Source organism: Sinocyclocheilus grahami, unplaced genomic scaffold, assembly GCF_001515645.1.
Source record: "Sinocyclocheilus grahami isolate Dianchi unplaced genomic scaffold, SAMN03320097.WGS_v1.1 scaffold281.1, whole genome shotgun sequence".
Classification (NCBI taxonomy): domain Eukaryota; kingdom Metazoa; phylum Chordata; class Actinopteri; order Cypriniformes; family Cyprinidae; genus Sinocyclocheilus; species Sinocyclocheilus grahami.
The window spans coordinates 453,705-474,457 of record NW_015505460.1 but is presented as its reverse complement, the minus strand read 5'-3'; the positions used below and the strand labels follow the sequence as shown (position 1 = coordinate 474,457).

The window sequence follows — 20,753 nt, the reverse complement described above, 5'->3', positions numbered from 1 at the left end:
GAATCGCTCTCGCGGATGATCGATCTGCACTGCGCCTCTAGTCGAACACACCGGCAAGTGCTGCAGGCTTATTGGCTCACTGACGCTGATGAGATTAACCCCTTAGGTATCGAAATTTGGTACCGAATGATAAGACGTTTTTCGATACTCGATGGTATCGAGGCAATTCGGTCGGCGCCTAAAAAGTATCGAACTCGATACCCAGCCCTAGTGGCGAATAGGTGGAGCTTTGCTGTGTTTCTGAACTCATTTGGGGATGGATAGCATTTTCACTATAAATGTGATTTGGTCACTTGCATTTTTGACTACCTTCATATGCTTTCAGTGATTTGATCACAAAATGTTTTAGACCCCATTTCAACCTATATTTAAAAATGTAGTTCACCCCAAAATGAAAATTCTGTAATGAATTACTCGCCCTCATGTCATTCCAAACCCATAAAACCTTCGTTCATCTTCAGAACTCAAATTAAAATAAATCTGAGAGCTTTCTGACCCTGACAACAACGCAACTACCACGTTCAAGGCCCAGAAAGGTAGTAAGGACATTGTTAAAATAGTCCATGTGACATCAGTGGTTCAATCTTAATTTTATGAAGCTACGAGAATAAGTTTTGTGTGCAAAGAAAACACAAACAACAACTTTATTCAGCAATTTCTTCAGTCTTCGATGCACGTTCGCGACAGTACCTCGATGCATGTGTGTGCATTCCTCTGCTTGTAAACAAGGCGCAGTGCATCCAGGCTCTACGTCAGAACGCCAGCTCTTGTGTCAGCAGCACTGCATGCATGCGTCGTGGTACTCTCGTGAATGTGTGAAGATGACTGACACGAAAGAGAAGAAATTGTTGAATAAAGGTGTTATTGTTGTTTTCTTTGCACACAAAAAGTATTCTCGTAGCCTCATAAAATTAAGAAACAACAACTTTATTCAGCAATTTCTTCAGTCTTCGATGCACGTTCGCGACAGTACCACGATGCATGTGTGTGCATTCCTCTGCTTGTAAACAAGGCGCAGTGCATCCAGGCTCTACGTCAGAACGCCAGCTCATGTGTCAGCAGCACTGCATGCATGCGTCGTGGTACTCTCGTGAATGTGTGAAGATGACTGACACGAAAGAGAAGAAATTGTTGAATAAAGGTGTTATTGTTGTTTTCTTTGCACACAAAGTATTCTCGTAGCTTCATAAAATTACGGTTTAATGTGGTAGTTGCGTTGCTGTCTATTCAGGGACAGAAAGCTCTCTGATTTAATCAAAAATATCTTAATTTGTGTTCCAAAGATGAACGAAGATCTTATGGGTTTGGAACGACATGAGGGTGAGTAATTAATGACAGAATTTAAATTTTTGGGTGAACGATCCCTTTAACACCAATCACAAACACGCACCACTATTTTTACATTTGGATTGAACTATCCCTTTAACACCAATCCCAAAAACACATCCTAATATCAGGTGGAAACAAGGTATTGGATAATTTCCTGTTGTGCTAATGCACATTTTACACAACAATTGTAAATTGTGTGTCAAATTCAGGGTTGTTTTTCTGAAGCTACGTTCCTGAAATTTGGTCTCACAAATACTTGAGCACAGTATGCTGATAAATAGCATGGAATTAGCGCTAGAGGATGCATCTTTTCTAGCATGCAGACACGTTTTTGCTTGTCACAGACATGTAAGAGTGTTGAGTGTTGTATTCTGTGCTTTAACATCATCTGCTTAATAATGTTAATGTTGTTGTTTTTTTGAAAACGTTGATGTACCCTGATATCTGAACTCTTACCTTAACTCTTACCTTAAACCTTAAGGCTTGTGCACACCGGGACGATTATCGCCAACGTTTAACGCCTCGTGACTAAACAAAGGGCGCCAATGTGAGTGTGCACCCCGACGCGCAAAACGGCAGCCGTAAAAGCGTTATATATTAAAAAAAACGCCTCTGGCTCGTTTTTTTGATTTGACGCGCCGCGCTAAAAACCTGCCGACCAATGAGATTGGCGCTTTTGTTCATGTGCCTGGAGCTGCTGAAGTTACTGTAAAACACGACTCGATGGCGCTCAAGCACAAAACTCTTGCCGAGCACACATTGATACCTAACAATGAAGAGGACGTAAGTAGACCAAGAAGATGCATCGAGGCAAGATGAATGTAGACCTGCTGGTCTCATTGGTGTCTGAACACAAAGGGCTTTATGACATACACAACAGAAAAACATTTCGAAAAACGCTGGCGATAAGCATGCATGATAATCGTCCCGGTGTGCACGAGGCTTTAATATCACCTTAACTCAACAGTATGATCTTTTCATGATGAATTGAAATCAGTGTCTCATGTTCTGCATTTGGACTAACAGTTATTTAGTAATTTTTTCAAGAGGAATGGAAAGTTACTGACATGTTTACAATCCAAAAATTATTTATTTATTGACCCTTCATTGCTACATGGCACCAAGTATCAGTTTTTTGTTTGTTTTCTCTTTATGTCCAGACTGTAGAGACTCCTCCACTGCTAAGGGTTCACATTGGAGCAAGACCTGATCACATGGTAAGCCAAGAAAATATCTCTTTTCTAGACTGCAGCTATTTGTTTTGGTCAACATCAAGGCACCTTAAGCCCCGTACACGTGGTCTCAGGAGCCATGGACGAGTACACAGCTGTAACTGAATTATGGAATGCCAGAGGGTTAGATTTGACAGTCATTCATCTATTTTTTTAGTTTAGAAATAACACAACTGTGCAGACATTTAGGTTGAGCACAGCGATGTTGTACCAAATACTGTACAGCAGCTTCAAAAAGCAGTTGCACGATATATACTAACGCTCAAAAGTTTGGGATCAGTAAGACTTTTAATGTTTTTTTTTAAAGAAGTCTCTTATGCTCATCAAGGCTGCATTTAATTGATCAAAAATACATACCCCATGTCCATTATTTCCATGTCCATTTAGATTCTCTTTTCCATCTAACGCTCAAAACACTAATAATTTAATAATACTGTTAAATGTAATCATTAGCAAATGAGTAGGTATCTACTTTTCATATTGCACATTGTCATGTTGTGAAGCCTAAATTCACTTGTAGCATTTAAAATAATTTACTTTAGTTTTCATTTTTTTATTTTTCAAGTAGCAATTATTTATGCATCTGTTTATTTATTTTTAAAAATAGCATTTAAAATATTTGACTTAAGTTTACATTTTTTATTTGAAGTAGCATTTAAAATGATTAATTTTAGGTTTTGTTTTTATTTTTAATTTAAAGTAGCATTTAAAATTTACGTGCTCATTTTGAATCTTAAGTAATATTTAAAATGATTCTTTAGTTTTTATTTTAAACTAAAAATAGTATTTAAAATGTTTGACTAAGTTTTTTTTATTTTAAAATTCATCATTTAGCTAGCTTTTTTAATTTAAAGAACAATTTTAGTATTTATTTTTAACCTAAGGTAATATTTAAAATGATTGACACTAGGTTTTAGTAGCATTTATAAATGATTGACTTCCATTTTTATTTTTTATTTTTAATTTCAACAAAATAGTATAAAATCATGAAAATAATGGTCTTCTCTGTGTGCACCACAGTTGTAATATTGGTGCATCCCTAGTTAAAATGACTCCCCTAGGCGCTGTTGCGTAACCAAAAGTGTATCAAATGAACATGTTCCTGTTCCACAATAATTTAGTCTGTTCAGTCAAGACAAATACAAGGTCATTATCTGTAAACATGGAGATATGCGACCCCAAACTTTTGAACGCTAGTGTATATTGTTAGAAAAGATTTCTATTTTAAATAAATGCTCTTCTTTTTAACTTTTTATTCATCAAAGAATCCTGAAAAAAGTATCGCAGTTTCCAAAAAAATATTTGGCAGCACAACTTTTGCCAACATTGATCATTCTAATAATAAATCAGCATATTAGAATGATTTCTGAAGGATCATGTGACACTTTAGATTGGAGTAATGACTGATGGAAATTCAGCTTTGCATTACAGAAATAAATTATATTTTAAAGTATATTAAAATAGAAACCATTATTTTATATTGTAGTAACATTTTGCAAGATTGCTGTTTTTTCCTGTATTTTTGATCAAATAAATGCAGCCTTGATGAGCATAAGAGACTTATTTAAAAAACATTACAAGTCTTACTGATCCCAAACTTTTGAGCGGTAGTGTATATGACCCCATGTCCATTATTTCCATGTCCATTTAGATTCTCTTTTCCATCTAACGCTCAAAACACTAATAATTTAATAATACTGTTAAATGTAATCATTAGCAAATGAGTAGGTATCTACTTTTCATATTGCACATTGTCATGTTGTGAAGCCTAAATTCACTTGTAGCATTTAAAATAATTTACTTTAGTTTTCATTTTTTTATTTTTCAAGTAGCAATTATTTATGCATCTGTTTATTTATTTTTAAAAATAGCATTTAAAATATTTGACTTAAGTTTACATTTTTTATTTGAAGTAGCATTTAAAATGATTAATTTTAGGTTTTGTTTTTATTTTTAATTTAAAGTAGCATTTAAAATTTACGTGCTCATTTTGAATCTTAAGTAATATTTAAAATGATTCTTTAGTTTTTATTTTAAACTAAAAATAGTATTTAAAATGTTTGACTAAGTTTTTTTTATTTTAAAATTCATCATTTAGCTAGCTTTTTTATTTTTAATTTAAAGAACAATTTTAGTATTTATTTTTAACCTAAGGTAATATTTAAAATGATTGACACTAGGTTTTAGTAGCATTTATAAATGATTGACTTCCATTTTTAGTTTTTATTTTTAATTTCAACAAAATAGTATAAAATCATGAAAATAATGGTCTTCTCTGTGTGCACCACAGTTGTAATATTGGTGCATCCCTAGTTAAAATGACTCCCCTAGGCGCTGTTGCGTAACCAAAAGTGTATCAAATGAACATGTTCCTGTTCCACAATAATTTAGTCTGTTCAGTCAAGACAAATACAAGGTCATTATCTGTAAACATGGAGATATGCACTACATAAAGCTACACTCGAGCTCGCCTTTGCATTGTTTCAGAAATGTTCTACTTGAAATGCGTTTCTATAACAAAGTGAGTTCGGAGCTTGTCATGCTTGAATGCTAATTAATGTGAGTTCTTGAGTGCCTGCCATTTAAGGGACAGCAGTTTTGACTGCCTCTTTTTGAAGCTGAAATTACCTGTAATTTACCCGAGTAGTGGCAGTCCAACCTGTCAGTCAGGACCACTTCACAAATCCCCCCAAAGACCCCTAAACCCTTCACAAGAGTTGCCGCTCAGTTTGCCTGTTGACTATTCTCTTGATAATTCCTCTCCAACAGGGTGTATTGTTTCAGGGATCAAGGTGCATGAGTTTGAGCACTTTCAAAACCAAGCTTCATTCAGAACTGAAGCAGGATGGACTCAAACAAGTTCGATCAATCTCTGCTAAAGCAATTTTGGCCATGGAATAGTTTATTCTGTTGGTCTTATTATGGTTGCTTTTGAAATCACTAATTTCTATATAAAATTTTGAACCACGATTAATGCTATTTTTCACTCCAAACCCTTTTGTCAGGCTTTCTTGAGAGTGTTGCCATAGAAACACGGAGTATAGAGCGGCTAGTATTGTGGCAGAGATTGGTTTGGCTCTAAGCTGGTGGAGACTGGAAGAAAATAGAGGCCTAATAAACCTCTTAACTCCTGTATTGGTTACAGGCCTTTTACAACATCATGGGCTAAAATAACAACTTATGGTCTGGCGGTGCGGGTGAGTGAGATTCAGAGCTTTCACGTATAATCATACCCATTTTTGAACATGTTCATCATGTGGCTATCCAGAGCTTGTCAGAAAATATCTGAAATATCTGTAATGAAAGCCAATATATTGTGCTTTCAAAGAAACGATTCGCATCTGTTGTGAGTTGTGAAGGTGCTGTGTAGGATCGGAGTCAGAGGAGTTTGCTTTGGTGTAGCCTCAATCCATCATGTAATCTGTGTCCACAATTCTTTGACTTCAGCTGTACAACAATATTGAATTTCCATGTTTTGGCTTCGGGCAAAAAAAGTACCCTGCATGGTTACCACACCAGCTTTAGAAAACAAAGTCAGGCTTACCTCCGTCTAGGTTGTTTTTACAAGATCAATCTTTTCGAGATTTGACTGTGAAAGGGGTGCCTAGTTGATGCTTTAAGACCCGCTGCTTTTATAAAAACACTAGCCTCACTCACTTTCATTTACTATTTATTTTGTTTATTAATTCTGAAAATATGTACATTATTAAAATACAGATGAAAGGCTATAGCTTAATCCAGTTCTGGCACTTATCAATAAAACATCAACAAATCAATGTCAATTAAGTGCTGTTTTCAAGTTTTTTTTAAAGGGTGTTCTAGGTAGTGTTGTTTTTGGCGGCCTGTTTTAATTTTAGTTTTAGTCTAGTCTTTGTGTGAAGCTGTCATTTGAGTTTTTATTAGTTTTAGTCACGTTCATACTCTTTTTAGTCTAGTCAAGTTTTAGTCGACTAAAAGTCTGAGCATTTTAGTCTTATTTTAGTCAGAATTATCCATGACTATTTTAGTCTAGTTTTAGTCGACGAAAACTGATGACATTTAGTCTAGTTTTAGTCACTGAAAATTGTGTTTGTCTCTTTTTAGAAAGGCAATTCTATTTAACCCAGTCAATATAGTATAAGTACCTAGTAGTATAGACGAAACCAACATTTTCTTTTAGCCAAACCCATTTCAAACAAGGTTATCTTATTATATTATTGTTACCTTATAGACTCAAGAATACATCCATTCCAGACACGGAAGATGCTCTGATTTGAATGTACAACATTATTTTACCAACCAAACATGTTAGAAGTACACAAACATAAATTTAAATAAAGACGAACCCCGGCTGCCATCGGTCCCTTTCTCTGTGTCAGACTTAACTTTGTTTGGTTTTTGACTTCTAAATCAGTGTTTCCCAACCTTTCTTTAGTCGCGGCACCCTTTGGAAATTTTAACAAATTTGTGGCACCCTACAAAATTAATTTTGTCACAATATTTGAATTTCTATCTTCGATGTGATGATTTGAAAAGTATAGATATTCGGTACAACAGGGAAGAACTGCAGAATATAATATCGTACAGATATTTTTAATATTATAAAAAAATGTCTATCAATGGTGGCAATCAGTAGGCTAATTTCTAATGAAGAGACCAATTTATATGACAGATTTTAATGCAGGCTTTTATTCATATGTAAACATTGTGAGATAGCTAGTTATAATGGTAATTAAACAAAGTTTTGCTCACTCAGTGTATTTTTGATTTTACAGCTGGGTAATTTTGTTGCAGTAGCACGAGATAGCTTGATTTAAAACTTTGAATTGAATAAAAAATTACAAGGAGGCTAAGCAGTTAAGAATAAAATAAGAACAAATGAAGAAATTACTAATGATAACACACACAAAAAAATCACGATAGGCCTACAAATGAAATAAATTGCTTTTTAGTTTTTCGGGTAGGTCTAACACACACTAGGGCTATTAAGAGATTTTTTTTTTTTTTACCAATTATCCAAATAATGTTTAATCATAGAAAGCTATTATTATCAGAGGATACGTGAGCATAATGGTTAGTAGATCAATGAATGAGAGGGCAGCGTTACCAGAATTACCCATTTACCACACCTTGTTACAGCACAATAGGGCTATTGCAAACAGAAACAATACTGTACTACATCGATGTTTCTTGTCAGCTTGTTTTTTGAGTGGACTTTGCTGTTCCGATGAGCATGAACGGTATATGAGTGGAGCACTCACATGGGCAGTGAGCGACTGAGCGGAGCGCGCACGCATAGAGCGGGATAATACGCAGAGCGTCATACCACGTGAAAGTGAATCCTGAGCGGTGGACTAATTTTTGGCAGCCGGAATTTCAGTGCATCTCTAATTATTGCCGACATTAGAAATGGATATTATATAATAGCTGCTTTTTTGAACATTTTAGCAAATGTTGGGAAACACTGCTCTAAATAATGCCGCGAGTGGGGCTTGAGGAAGTGATGTCGCCTGAAGTGAGACACAGGAAACAGAAATACTGCAAAATAATAATAATAACGCGACTAAACGAGACGAAATAACGTTATAACATTTAGTTTCATCTTGTTTTGGTCAACGAAAATGAAGAGACATTTTACCATAGTTTTTGTTTTGTAAACCACATTTAGTCTTGTTTTTATTCGTCAACAATATTGCATTATACATTTAATTATAGTCATCGTCACATGACCAGCATTTTCGTTGCGTCTCGTCTTGTTTTCGTCACGTAATAAAGGTTCGTTGACGACGATATTTAGTCACAATTTTCGTTGACGAAAGCAACTAGTTCTAGAAAAACGTACATATATTTTCAAACTCTACTAATGGACGGCTGGAGTTTTCTGAACGACTAGCTGACTAATTGATATTAACTACTGTATAATTAGGTCTGTTTTTGGTTCAGTCGTTGAGCAGAGGTCAACTTTATGAACGTGAGGAGCAACTACTAATGAGAGCAGTGGGATTCCACAGCAGTGTAGGACCAGACTCAACCATCTCTGATATTTGTCTGTGTAAATGTGATTAATAAATGTTTTCATAGTGCTTTGATTACTCATTTAAAAATTTTAGCCCCAGGCGAATTTTTGAAATTGCCAGAAATCTTTATAATTGCCATTTCTTTCATGTTTATTATACTTTTTTTTTTCTATGCTTAATAGTAGCAACGTTAATGTAAGAGCTTGCTTGGGTTTGTGTGATACCATTTTAATTTGGCATGCCAGAATGTAGTACAATTTATTTGGCCAGACTGTGCTGACCAAAGTTAGATGAGTATTACTGTTTAAGAATTAATTTTTTTTGGAATTCATGATTTAAAAAAAAAATGAATTAATTTTTATTCCGAATACTGAAAAAAATTGATCCGTTTCCACAAAAATATGAATCAGTACAACTGTTTTCTACATTAATGATAATAAGAAGTTTTTCTTGAGCACCAAATGACCATATTAGAATTAGATTGTTTTAAAAAACAATAGCAACATTTAATTCAAATGTCCACTTGATCTTGAATATTTGTCCGTCCCTTTACGACAGAAATTCTACAGCCACTGTAATTTCTTGAATATGTGGACATCAAAACAGGTAAACTCAAGAGTGAGGGTTTGAGCTTTTATTTTAAATAATCACAGTTCATGTGGAGCAGCATTTACTGTAAACGGAGTCACTCTGAGACGAACATGTGTAACCTACATGCATGTAAATAATTAAAGTGCATATAGGTTATTAAACCTGCATTGCATATATTTATTTAATTGAATCGTAGCGTTTGTCAATTCACAATAGCATCATGCTTTATTATTTATGATTTGTAAATGGATTGAATATATCATGCAGCCTTGGAAAATGGTTTAATAATGCATTTCATGGATTCATTCTCGTCCGTAGAATGCACCACTTTCTGTATTTTGCTGGTTACTCGACACGAGAACATTGCAGTCGAGGATTTTTAAAGATTGAGTACTCCAATTGAATCGAGGAATCATGACAGCCCTAATTGTTATAATATTTCACAGTATTAGCCTGCTTTTCCCCCCTTTTCTCTATCTTTGATCGAATCAGTGCAGCATCAGTAAGCATAGCTTGGTAAGAGACTTCTTACAAAAACATTTTACCGACCCCAAACTTTTAAACTGTGGCCGTTTCTCAATATGCGTTCTTTTCTGTACTTGTGTTCTTGTGGACTTGTGAAACGTCCTCAGTCGTCGCCAAAGTACTGTTCCAATTCAAAGTTTACATCTAGCCAAGTACAGTTCAAATCCCCGGATGTGTTCTTGCTCCGCTCCTTTTATCAAGGATGCATCCAGAGGTTACTTGTGCGAACTTGAGGCAGCCAGGTATCCCAGAATGCATTTCGCACCAACCAGCGAGCGTTAATGGCGGAAGAGAAAACGAATAATTTTCAAAATATTACTGTTATTGTGTCATGAAATGCAGTTCTAAGAGTATTTCAGGCAAGAATGTAGTTGTTTAAAACTCAAATCTGCGTTTTTTTTTTTATAAAGATAGCAATTTCGGAGACGAGTTCCACGCGATTACAGGGCGCGCAATGCTCATGTACCCCGCCGAGAGCAGTCTCACCTCGGCTAGTCCTTCTGAGATTTGCCGCTGGCTCTGATGCCTCTGAAGTGGTTAAACATGAGAGATAATTCATTTTGGGTAAATCTAACAGGCAATCTTTGGTCTCATGAATCTATTATTTCTTCCAGGTCATATCATTTTGGCTGACCACAAAGTTATGTTTCATAAATTATTTATTTATTAATCATAATACAGCACTGACTTGTTGCATACATTTGACTGAATTGTTTGCTTTTGTCTTATTTCCCATTACATAAGTCTCTTATACTTTATAGTTATACTTTTATAATGGCTATTATTGTTCATTAAAACTGACATTTAACAAAAAAGGCAGAGTTATGCTTGTATATAATACTTTATATTATTTATATATATATATATATATATATTATTATTAATATATGAAATATTAATATAATAATATTTCATTTTATTATACATTCAGTGAAGATAATCAGAGTATATGTTATATTACCTAAATATTAATGTTTTATATTTTCAAAACGAAAACGAAAAGGCAGTGGTGTTTGAAATCATTTTGTTTTATTGTAATGCGTGTACGCATTGCATGAACCACATTTTTATGGCTATTAATATTTTAAATGAAAACGAAAAAAGTTGTTGTTTGACATAATATTTAGTTTCACTGTAATGTATGTACGTACCCTGAACTAAATTTTTTGCTATTAATGTTTAAAATAAAACGAAAAGAGGCAGTGGTGTTCGATATCTTATTTCATCGTATTGTGTGTACATATACAGTGAAGATAACCTGAGTAGCCAAGGCGAGCTGACTGATGTTATCAAGTTCGCTGCTGTTCCATTTTGCAGAATTACCGGACTTGCATCCTCCCGCCCCCGGCGGACTTGTGAAGTCCGAACTACCGAGGATGCAAGTCCGAACTTTGCGTACTTGGTATTGAGAAACGGCTTGTAGTTTTGTCATAGTCTTACAAGCGTGATTGTTGATGTCACACAATCTGTCTTTGCATTTACCAAGATCTCATTGGGATCATATCGAACAAACTGACAAGCAACAAACAGAAAAGTATTAAACCATGTGAACTGGCTAAAAAAAGTAAGAAGAAATGTAGATCGTCTTGCCAACTATTCTCATTACTCAGCCATCTCGACCATCACTAGTTTTTCGTTTTGCTTTTGCTCACTTCATAAAGCCCTGTCCCTGATGCTATCACCTCCCCAGATTATTTAGCATTAATGTCAAGGCAACTGCCATTTAGTGATGAATATGCAAAATGTAACCTTTGTGCCTGAGCTGTTGCAGCTCCATCTAAATCACACGATTATGGATTTTTAATCTGGCTGCTTCCTGTCTGATGTAAGATCCTCAGAACAATAAAGAAGGTGTTTGGCTTATCTAGCAGGTGCATCAACAGTTGTTAATGAACACCCCCCTCATTACCTTATTGCAACACATGGGGGATGGGAAGCGTCTGTTGGAGCCTCTGTCTTTCTTTACGAGAGAGAGAGAGAGAGAGAATGAGATGAGGAAACAGCCTCCCATACTCCACTGAATTGTCACTTTGGTGTGTAGGAGGAAAGACTAACTGCTCTTTGAAAGGAAACCGTGACATCTGTTTCCTTTTAGCTAGGTAGCATTGTGAAGATTGCTGAAAATGTTTTGTGTGCTCAAGTACGTGAAGTTTCAATTTCGCTGGTAGACTTTCTGAAGAAGGGGGGTTTTCTTTTAGCACATTTTCAGTGTGAATCTAGGTCCCCTGTACCACAGACAACAAACTGTTTCCTTTCACTAGGAAATTATTATTATTTTTTTTTAATTAAAATTATTTATTGTAGTGTGCACTGAAGTTATCAGGGCAAAGCAGATTGTATATATTGAGGTCTGTCTGTCGAAGATTGCACTCAGTTAAGTATTGGACGTGGTTTTGTTGATTTAAACAAAGGTCTCCGCTTAAAAGCTTAGAATAAGAGAATAATTGCTCACCTGAGCTAAACCCGAGAAGACAAGTTCAACAGCATAACGTAGATGTTGCCAAGTTAATACTACACTTGCATGATAACTTATTGTAATCTTCTCTCTAACTCTTGTTGATAGTATAATGCATTATCTGCTCTGACAATAGTTGACCTGAAAGACAAAAACTGTTATTGTCACAATATCTTTATGGTGTCTCATGGTAGGATACCAGCTAAAGTATCATGAAACCTTGATAAATTGTGTGAAAAATAAAACATGATATCTAATGGCAAAATCAGCATGAGAAGCTTCCATGCTGAGTGTGGTGGACTTCAGTGAGGGCCAGTATTGCAGGGGCTTTTGTTGTATTACACAATGTATTATTATTACTTCTGATACACTGCAATATTATTATACAAAAATGGTGTAGTTTTAAATGTACGTATTAATTTCTGTACTTTCACACAGAAATTTGAAAGAAAAAAATGTAAGAAATAAAAAAAATAACTTTAAATATTTGTTGAATGTCAGATAAATATTGTGGATCGATGTTTTAAAAAACTGGTGTTTGGTATTTGAATAAAATTTGAATATAATTTAAATGTTGGAAATATTTAAGTGAAAAAAAGTCTAATTTAGATTTTTCACACCTTTTTTTGTTTTTTTAAGCTGAAAACTGAAGAGAGATTTTGTAAATCCAAAACATAGGCCTAACATTTGGATAACATTTGAAGTTTACCTTAAAATGATTTCAATAGCAAATCTTTAATAACGAACATGGGCATTACAAACAGGGCTGTCCTACCTCGCACCGGGCCCCTAGTCAGCTGGATCCCAAACTGGATGTTCACAGAAGGTTCTCATGCTGTTGATTTTGCCTTTATATATCGTGCGCTATTTTCAATTGTTTACTTATGTAGAGATTAGGGATGTCAATTTTCGATAATTTCCATGATCGATCGTCGTTTAAATTAACGATCAATTAATCGATTAATCGTTAACCTTAATGCTGCAAAATGAGTCTATGCAGCCGATCATCGATTAATCGTTGACATCCCTAGTAGAGATGCCCCAAATGGATGTTTTTGCCAGTTAAATGTCTGGGTTCTCTTTATAAAATGCAGTCAGATTAAAAGTTAATCTTTCAATTTAATCGTTATTTAATTCTGTGACAGTTTGCCTTGCATCTTGTGTGAATGGTATTTGAAGAACTAGCATTAAATAATGTGGTATTTTGAGGCTTGGGCATTGCGATACTTCTGTAGCACCGGTACACTGTACACTCCTAATTAGTATTAGTGTTGCTTTACACTAATATCTGTTATAGCGCTTGTGGCAGCGTGCTTGAGTTGCGTTATTAATTGCAGTCTCTAACACATTTTGTAGCACAACACAGTAAATTGAGCTCGAGTACTTGGGTAAGAGAATGTTTCTAATTGGATTGGATGTGCTTCCCTAATTATTTTCACATGTTATATGAATTGGCAATGTAATTGAATTGATTTCAAACTAAATCAGTTCCCAAGTTGGTTTTTAACAAATCTTGGCCATCCCTTTTTTTTTTTCTCAGATCAGACATTCTTTGGCTTAACACTGTAATGACACCTGCTACTTCGCTTAGCAAACGCAGGCCAATAATCTGAGCTAACTGGATCGTTGCTTCTCTGGAAAACAGATAGAACGCAGCAGGTGCAACAGCACAAAGAAGTCTCAGAGACCCGCGAGACATGGGCTGGGAGCAGGCGGCCTGAAGGAAGTAGTTTCCACCCATCTCTGTTCAAGCTTAAACTTGGTAGACAAGAGACCACTGAAACCCACTAATAGCTGTAACTTAACTGCCATGTCAATACATGCGTTTCATTACTCGGCTGTGGAAACTCGGCACACTCAGGGTGAGCTCAAGATGGTGATTTATAAATGCAGAAATTAATTCCAGACCTAGGCTTAATCTGCGCCTGGGAATACTGCCCTGGATGAATTTATTTTTATTTTTTTTACTTTTAGGCTTGATTTAGCTGTGGGTATATGGCAGGGCAAAATTTCAACTTAGGGCCATATTTCAGATAAAATGTTTTGGTAATGCGAGTTTCTTGATAATGAGATGGAGCTTTGTATAAACGCTTACTTAAAAGTGCCTGTTTATAATTTGTATTTTCTGCAGGCAAAACCATTTGACAAGGCAGTAAAAACCCAATTTCAGTTTTGCCGAGTTATGGCATTTTTGTAGTCCTTTCAAAATTGAGAATGTCATCCTCTTTTGTTGCAAATTAGTTAAGGTAATTTAAACCTATAAAATAAAAACAAACTATTTCCCTAAGGCCACTATTGATTTATTGATAGATTTATTTATTTTTCTTTCTTTCTTTCTTCCCTTCCTTTGTTTTTCTTTCAAGAAGCTGTTGGGGCATCCCAAAGCTGTTTTGCTCTATTTCGTCGTCGAAAATAGTTTGAAATTGCGTTCAATTCAATCGTGTTCTTTCCATGCGAAAATTAGAGGCAACCACTGCATTTTTATCACGATCCAAACAAAAAGATGCTGCATGCATGCAGCATAAGCAGTTTTTGATTTCCTTTAGATTGTATAATTTCGAAATTTTAATCAAAAACAAAATGGTCTGACTCTAGCTTTGTGAAACTATACTATATCAAACTTCTGAAGGAAACAAAAACGGCAGACTCTGAATGAGAACGCTAATTCACTCTCTGACAGCAGGTGGCCCTTATGGAACAGCAGAAATACAGCTTTTCCTTGGTCACCACTGTAAACTAGGGGTGGGCGATTTTTCAGATTTTATCGATTAATTCATATTTAATGTTTTGCCACAATTGTATTTTTTAGAAATCGAGGCATCGCGATTTTAAATAGAACTATTGCCAAACGTTAGAATTAGACACTGACAATATGCCAATGATAACAGTAAAGAGAAAAAACAATCCAACCGCATGTTGGTGCACGTGATTAACTGCTCACGTGTGACGTGCTCCTATTGCTAGGCGCCATTCACACAGAATGTTCTTTTGTGTTGACAAAGATGCGACGCGGGCAGTGGAATAGGAAAAACAATGGAAAAACATCATGGTGACAGGCTATAAGCTGCTGTTGTTTTTACAGAACATTTATAGTTAATAATAGTCTACTAGTGTTATACCTTCAGTCATTTTGAATTTGAATTACCTTGACTTTTGAGATTTGATTTTTAAAGCATTTTCCTTGTATTATTTCTGGACATCTAATATGTATAAGACAAGTTTGTACAAGATGTAGTTCGTGCATTTTTTTCTGCAAAGATATTTAAAAAGTGATTTGTGTAACATTTACATCATGTTGACAACTTCGTATGTGGTGCACTTGGAATAGAATTTTCTTTAGAGGGCTAATAAAGAAAAAGTTACTTGAATCATGTTGTCTAGTTAAAAATCATAAAAAAAATCGAGAATCGGTCAAATGTTCTGAAAAAAAAAATCGAGATTTTAAATGTTTACCATATCACCCAGCCCTACTGTAAAAAAAAAAAAAAGCGGCAATGCATTTAATATGCATTATACAGAGGCAAGGTGAATCGTTACATCCCTAAGTAATGCTGACATTTTCACAAACATTAGTGAAATCCACCTTCTGTAATGTCAGTTGACTTATGCTTTTAGCCTGTTGTCCAAATACAACACGTACAAGGCAGTGCGGAGGGTTTGTTTTCAAGAAATTCCTTCTGTTGTTTTTTTGTCATGAAAAATGTAAGTGGCAACCTAAAGAAATTTATAAGGCGAAATTGAGATTTATTGGACATTTTAAGAAAGTCCATAGAGACACTCATTCAGTTTGTTACCTTACCCAGGAGAGATGGAAAAACAATAGAGAGAGGCTCTCAGCAGAAAGATGGGGAAAGATATGGCATTTTCCATCTAAACTACAATGTCCACAAACAGGCTTTCATTGACCTCAGACAGGTTGGTTTAATTGGGGGGTGTGCATAGCAGGTGGGTTTTTTCTTCACGTCCAGATGCTTGACAAATTCTGCTTCATTCACCCTTTTCTGTAATGTTATTGCAGGTGCTGAGACACTTGGGTTGGATCCTTAAAAAGTGTTTGCCTTGCGAAAATAAAGCTGATAGTGTGGTGAGTATAAATGCATGTTGGTGCTAAGATGGCTTTTTTTCTCTAATGAAAATGGAAAAACTGGGCTCTGTTTTTTGAAAGGACATGGAAAATGTACAACTGTTTCAGAGTCTGTTTGTAGCACGAATATTCAAGACAAACTGTTCCCTCTGGTATATACTTTGTGTTAGGATGTTTTTTTGCATGTTGTAATGAAATGTCCAGTGACATTTTTTCATATGACATGGAGGAGAGCAGTTCAGTGGGAATCTTGGGAGTCACTTTGTGTGGTTGATAATCAATGCATTACTAGTAGTAAATACTGGCAGATGGAGAGACAGACCAAATAGACTTCAGGCTTAAGAACACTGTATACACTACTGTTCAAAAGTTTTGGGTTTGTAAGATATTTTTTATGCTATAAATGGAAAAATACATGGAAAAAAGAAAGTATAAACCAATATTACACAATATTAATGCAATTTGAAATAACTGTTTTCTATTTGAATATATTTAAAAAAATGTACCTGTTCCTGTGATGCAAAGCTGAATCATTATTCCAGTTTTCAGTGTCACATGATCCTCTAGAAACCGTTCTAATATGCTGATTTGCTGCTCAAGAAACATTTCTTATCATCAGCGTTGAAAACAGTTGTGCTTAATAGCATGTATTTCAAATGGAAATCTTTTGTAACATTTTAATGTCTTTGCTGTCACTTTTAATTAATTGAATGTGTCCTTGCTAAAAAATATAATTTTCTTTCACAACCACCAAACCTGCCCTTAACTTTACCCGTATCCCACCTCAATAGCAGCAAAAGTGTTTTACACACAATAAGTACATTGTATTTATTTTTTAATGCAAGTACATAGTAGATAAGGCCACCTAATATAAAGTGGGAACTAAATAAATAAATCTGTCTGAAGATTTAGGCCTAAATTAATTACAGATGTAATTACATGCAAAACATTTTTTAAAGTATGTACACAATAAGTGCATTGTATCAAATTATGAATTTAATTTTAAGTACATTAAGGCCACCTAATATAAAGTGGAAAGAGAATGATGAGCTATTCATCAAAGTGTTTAGGTGTCTGTCCTAAATCAGAACTACCTTGAATCATACACCGAGCCTGGCGCCCTTGTGCACATTCAAAATTACTGTAATTAACTTCCATGAAGTTCAAGGGGTCATAACACATCCTGAACAGCACAGCATTTTTTATAGTGTATAATGTGATCATATACTACCTTCAGACTTCCTACTCAGAATCATGATGGCATTACAATGTTTTAGGGTATAGTAATAAGCATGTATTTGGCAATTTCATATTATTTGCTTGCTTTCTTCACTTTCTGGTGAGCAGTATTAGCAGTTATATGTTTGCCTTCATCAAAAATAGTTCCAAAACAATCTGAAGCAGGATAAATCATTGCATGTCTCAGAGCAATACGGAGTGATACAGACTTAGCCAATCAAATTAAAAGGCCTACTGCTGCTCATTTATTTTGTAAAAATGTAGTGTTTTGAAATCAGTGTTCGCTACAAAAACATAATTATAACTGTTACCAATTAGCTTTAGTCATGATTCATTAACTGATACACCCCAAACCCAGAAAGCAATGTTTCCCACTGATAATTGCAGCATTGTAGTAGTGTTAATGTGAAGGCAAACATTATCGTATGCACAAGACTGTCATCAGATCACAAACTTAGATGGTGCTTAGGATGTAATTTATAAATTTAACAATCTGCTATTTATAATAGGCCAAAGGTGACAGCTTTATCCCGAGTTGCCTTTATCGGTAACTGTTACGTTTTGAGAGCAGACAAAAGCTTCTTAATGTAATCGCTAATGCTTATGCACTCAAATAAGAACAATGAATGAGTGTGTGTACTGGCACTCTTGCTATAGTAAGTGATTTTGGCAGGTGGTGATATGATGTAACCCTTCTGAACAGCTCCAGCGAGATCATGTTTCAGCAGACCTTTAGGCAGTGCTTGTTCCACATGTTCCAGAAACACCCCATCCTAAGTGTCTACATGTGTAAAAAAACACACCAGCAGCAGAATCGGGTTGAAGGGTAGATACTTCCTTTATCGCTGTGTAGATAAGATGCCTCCCCTGTTAACCGGGTCTCCACAGACCTTGAATATGTTACTCATTAGTCATTTCTGCTGTCTGAGTTGCATTATAGTGAGTTCCTGGAAACGCTGTCAGTGCACTCAGTTCATATGGAGATGATTAACTCTCGTAACTGACCGGGAGTGGTTAAACCAATCTGCTATTGATTATTGGCTCTGAGCTCCAGCATTGATTATGGTCATTTCTTTGCCTGGTTAGTTATCACATGCTGGATACTCTAGGTATGCCAGATAAAGCAACAAATTTGAGGTTACATTATTGCAATTCTGACAATAACTGTGTGAATCTCATCACACACACACACACACACACACACACACAAAAGTCCAGATCATGTGTCACCCCAGTATCAAAAGAGGGTAAAATTATTTATTACCTATACACACAGAATGCATTAAATTGATCAAAAGTGACATTAAAAACATTTATAATATTAAAAAAATATTTCCTTTTCAACTTTGTTTTCATCCCCCAAAATAAAGGTTTCCACAAAAATATGAAGCAATAAAACGGTTTTCAATATTGTAAAAATAAAAATAAAAAAAAAGTTTAAATGGCTGCTTAAAATTCAGCTTTGCCATCACAGTAATAAATTACATTTTCAAATGTGTTAAAATAGAAAACAATTATTTCAAATTGTGCTATTTCATTTACTGTTTCTACTGTATTTTTGATCAAATAAATGCACCCTTGGTAAAAAAAAACTAATTAGTTCAAAGCATTACGAAAAAAATCCCACTGACCCCAAACCTTTGAATGCTAGTATAATGCACAAAGAAATTTAAGCTTGTTTTGGATTATTCTTTTTGTTACATTTATTTATATAAATAATAAGCACATTTAATCACATTTCTTCTTAAATACTCACCATATGTCTCCAATCCTTTATTTTTTACAGTAATGAGTTTTCTTGTTTTAAAGAACTGAGGGAGAAATATTAATGCCAAGTTCTGTCATGAAACTTTAGATGGCGCAAGCTGATGGGTCCTTAACGCAACTGATGAGCCTTAAACTAATTGACACAAGCTGACTGGTTCATGTTGCATACGCAGGCAATGAGCTTGCTGCTTTACATTTAAATGGCTGGTTAGCATTCACTAGAGCATGTCGCAGCATGCTTTCAGAGTTCCTTCCACCTCCCCAGCTCCACCTGTATAGATCTGCTTGCTTAGTCTTAAATACTCACAGCACCTTCCCCAGCTTAAATAGTCTTAAATACTCACAGCACCGTAAGACGTATGTATTAGCAGTAGCAAGTTCCTGTACTTGATTTGCAGCAGCAATAATCTACATCAGCAGCAGCAATTTAGGAGCAGATCAAATACTGTACATTAACATGGTCTTATCCATTACCATGCTAAAATCTTCTGAGAGTTGTCATGATAGAAATAACAATTATTAAAATAAATGTTTTTTTATTTCTTTTGTCTTTGTGGCGAAATATGTTCTGGACCAGTTTTGTGAGATTCAAGCCTTGAGGTGCTGCAATGCATTCTGCTTTTCACTTAGCTCATAACACATTTGTCCTTTGACATACACATCAATGCCTCACCTTTGGTCCAACTTGGTGTTGAATTTAGTGATTCATACTACAGAAAGACTGTGTAGGTTGTAGGGTCAGCTTCAGCTGCTTTACTCATAGTTTAGCTCTGTAGCTGCTGGCAGTCAGGCAGCATTTAGTGTCACTCGTTAACAGAGGCAAATAAGTTCATTAAACACGCACATCACGTCTGTGTCTGTGCTGCAGCAGATGAAATCAGCTCCAGGATCATTCAGTTACAGCAGGGCTCTACAGTGCGACTGAAAACTACTGCGTGCGACTATGAAAAAATATTTAGGAGCACCAGTGTGACTGACCAGATCTTCATCATATTTGTGATTGTGATCACTGAGGGGAGCTTCAAAGGTTTCTACGTGTTTTTGCAGCGTCGAGTAATGTATTACAGACATAGGCCTATCTCATGAATCCTTTCATAAGCAAAGTGTAGACGGTGAAAATAAAAGATTCATTGTGCAGTGTAGAGAGCTTCGTTGATTATAAATGTGAGATCGCGATGAGCTAAGATGAGTGACAGTTTTTAATTATTTTTAAGGGAGTTTGTAAATGTGATTCTGATTTAATACAGCAGTTCAATAGACAAGAAGTTAATATTAAGTGACTTACATTGTCTGACTATAACACTATTGTCTGATTTTGCTCTATTTCATCGTCCAAAATAGTTTGAAACAAAGTCACAGCTCAGCCACTGCGCATCTCCATTCAAACACAGCGGTGTCTCGTTTATGAATGAACTGCGTTTTTAAACGAATCTTGTGAGTCAGTGATTCATGATTACCCATTCATAAATACTGTCCATTGCTTCATTCCAGAATGAATCAGCCGTTCGAATGAATCAATTGAATGAATGATTCAG

General features: G+C 35.3%; 1 protein-coding gene across 3 annotated transcripts in view; it reads left to right on the top strand.

Annotated features, from left to right (window-relative positions):
* tbl1xr1a (TBL1X/Y related 1a) overlaps positions 1 to 20,753 on the top strand; it is a 92,711-nt gene that overhangs the window by 34,835 nt on the left and 37,123 nt on the right. For 2 of the 3 annotated variants that reach the window (XM_016292122.1, XM_016292121.1), the window contains exon 2: positions 2,490 to 2,546. The exons of the other annotated variant lie outside the window; for it this stretch is intronic. The gene's annotated coding sequence lies outside the window, so the exon portion shown is untranslated. The remainder of the gene's footprint in view (positions 1 to 2,489; positions 2,547 to 20,753) is intronic. 3 annotated transcript variants of the gene reach the window in all.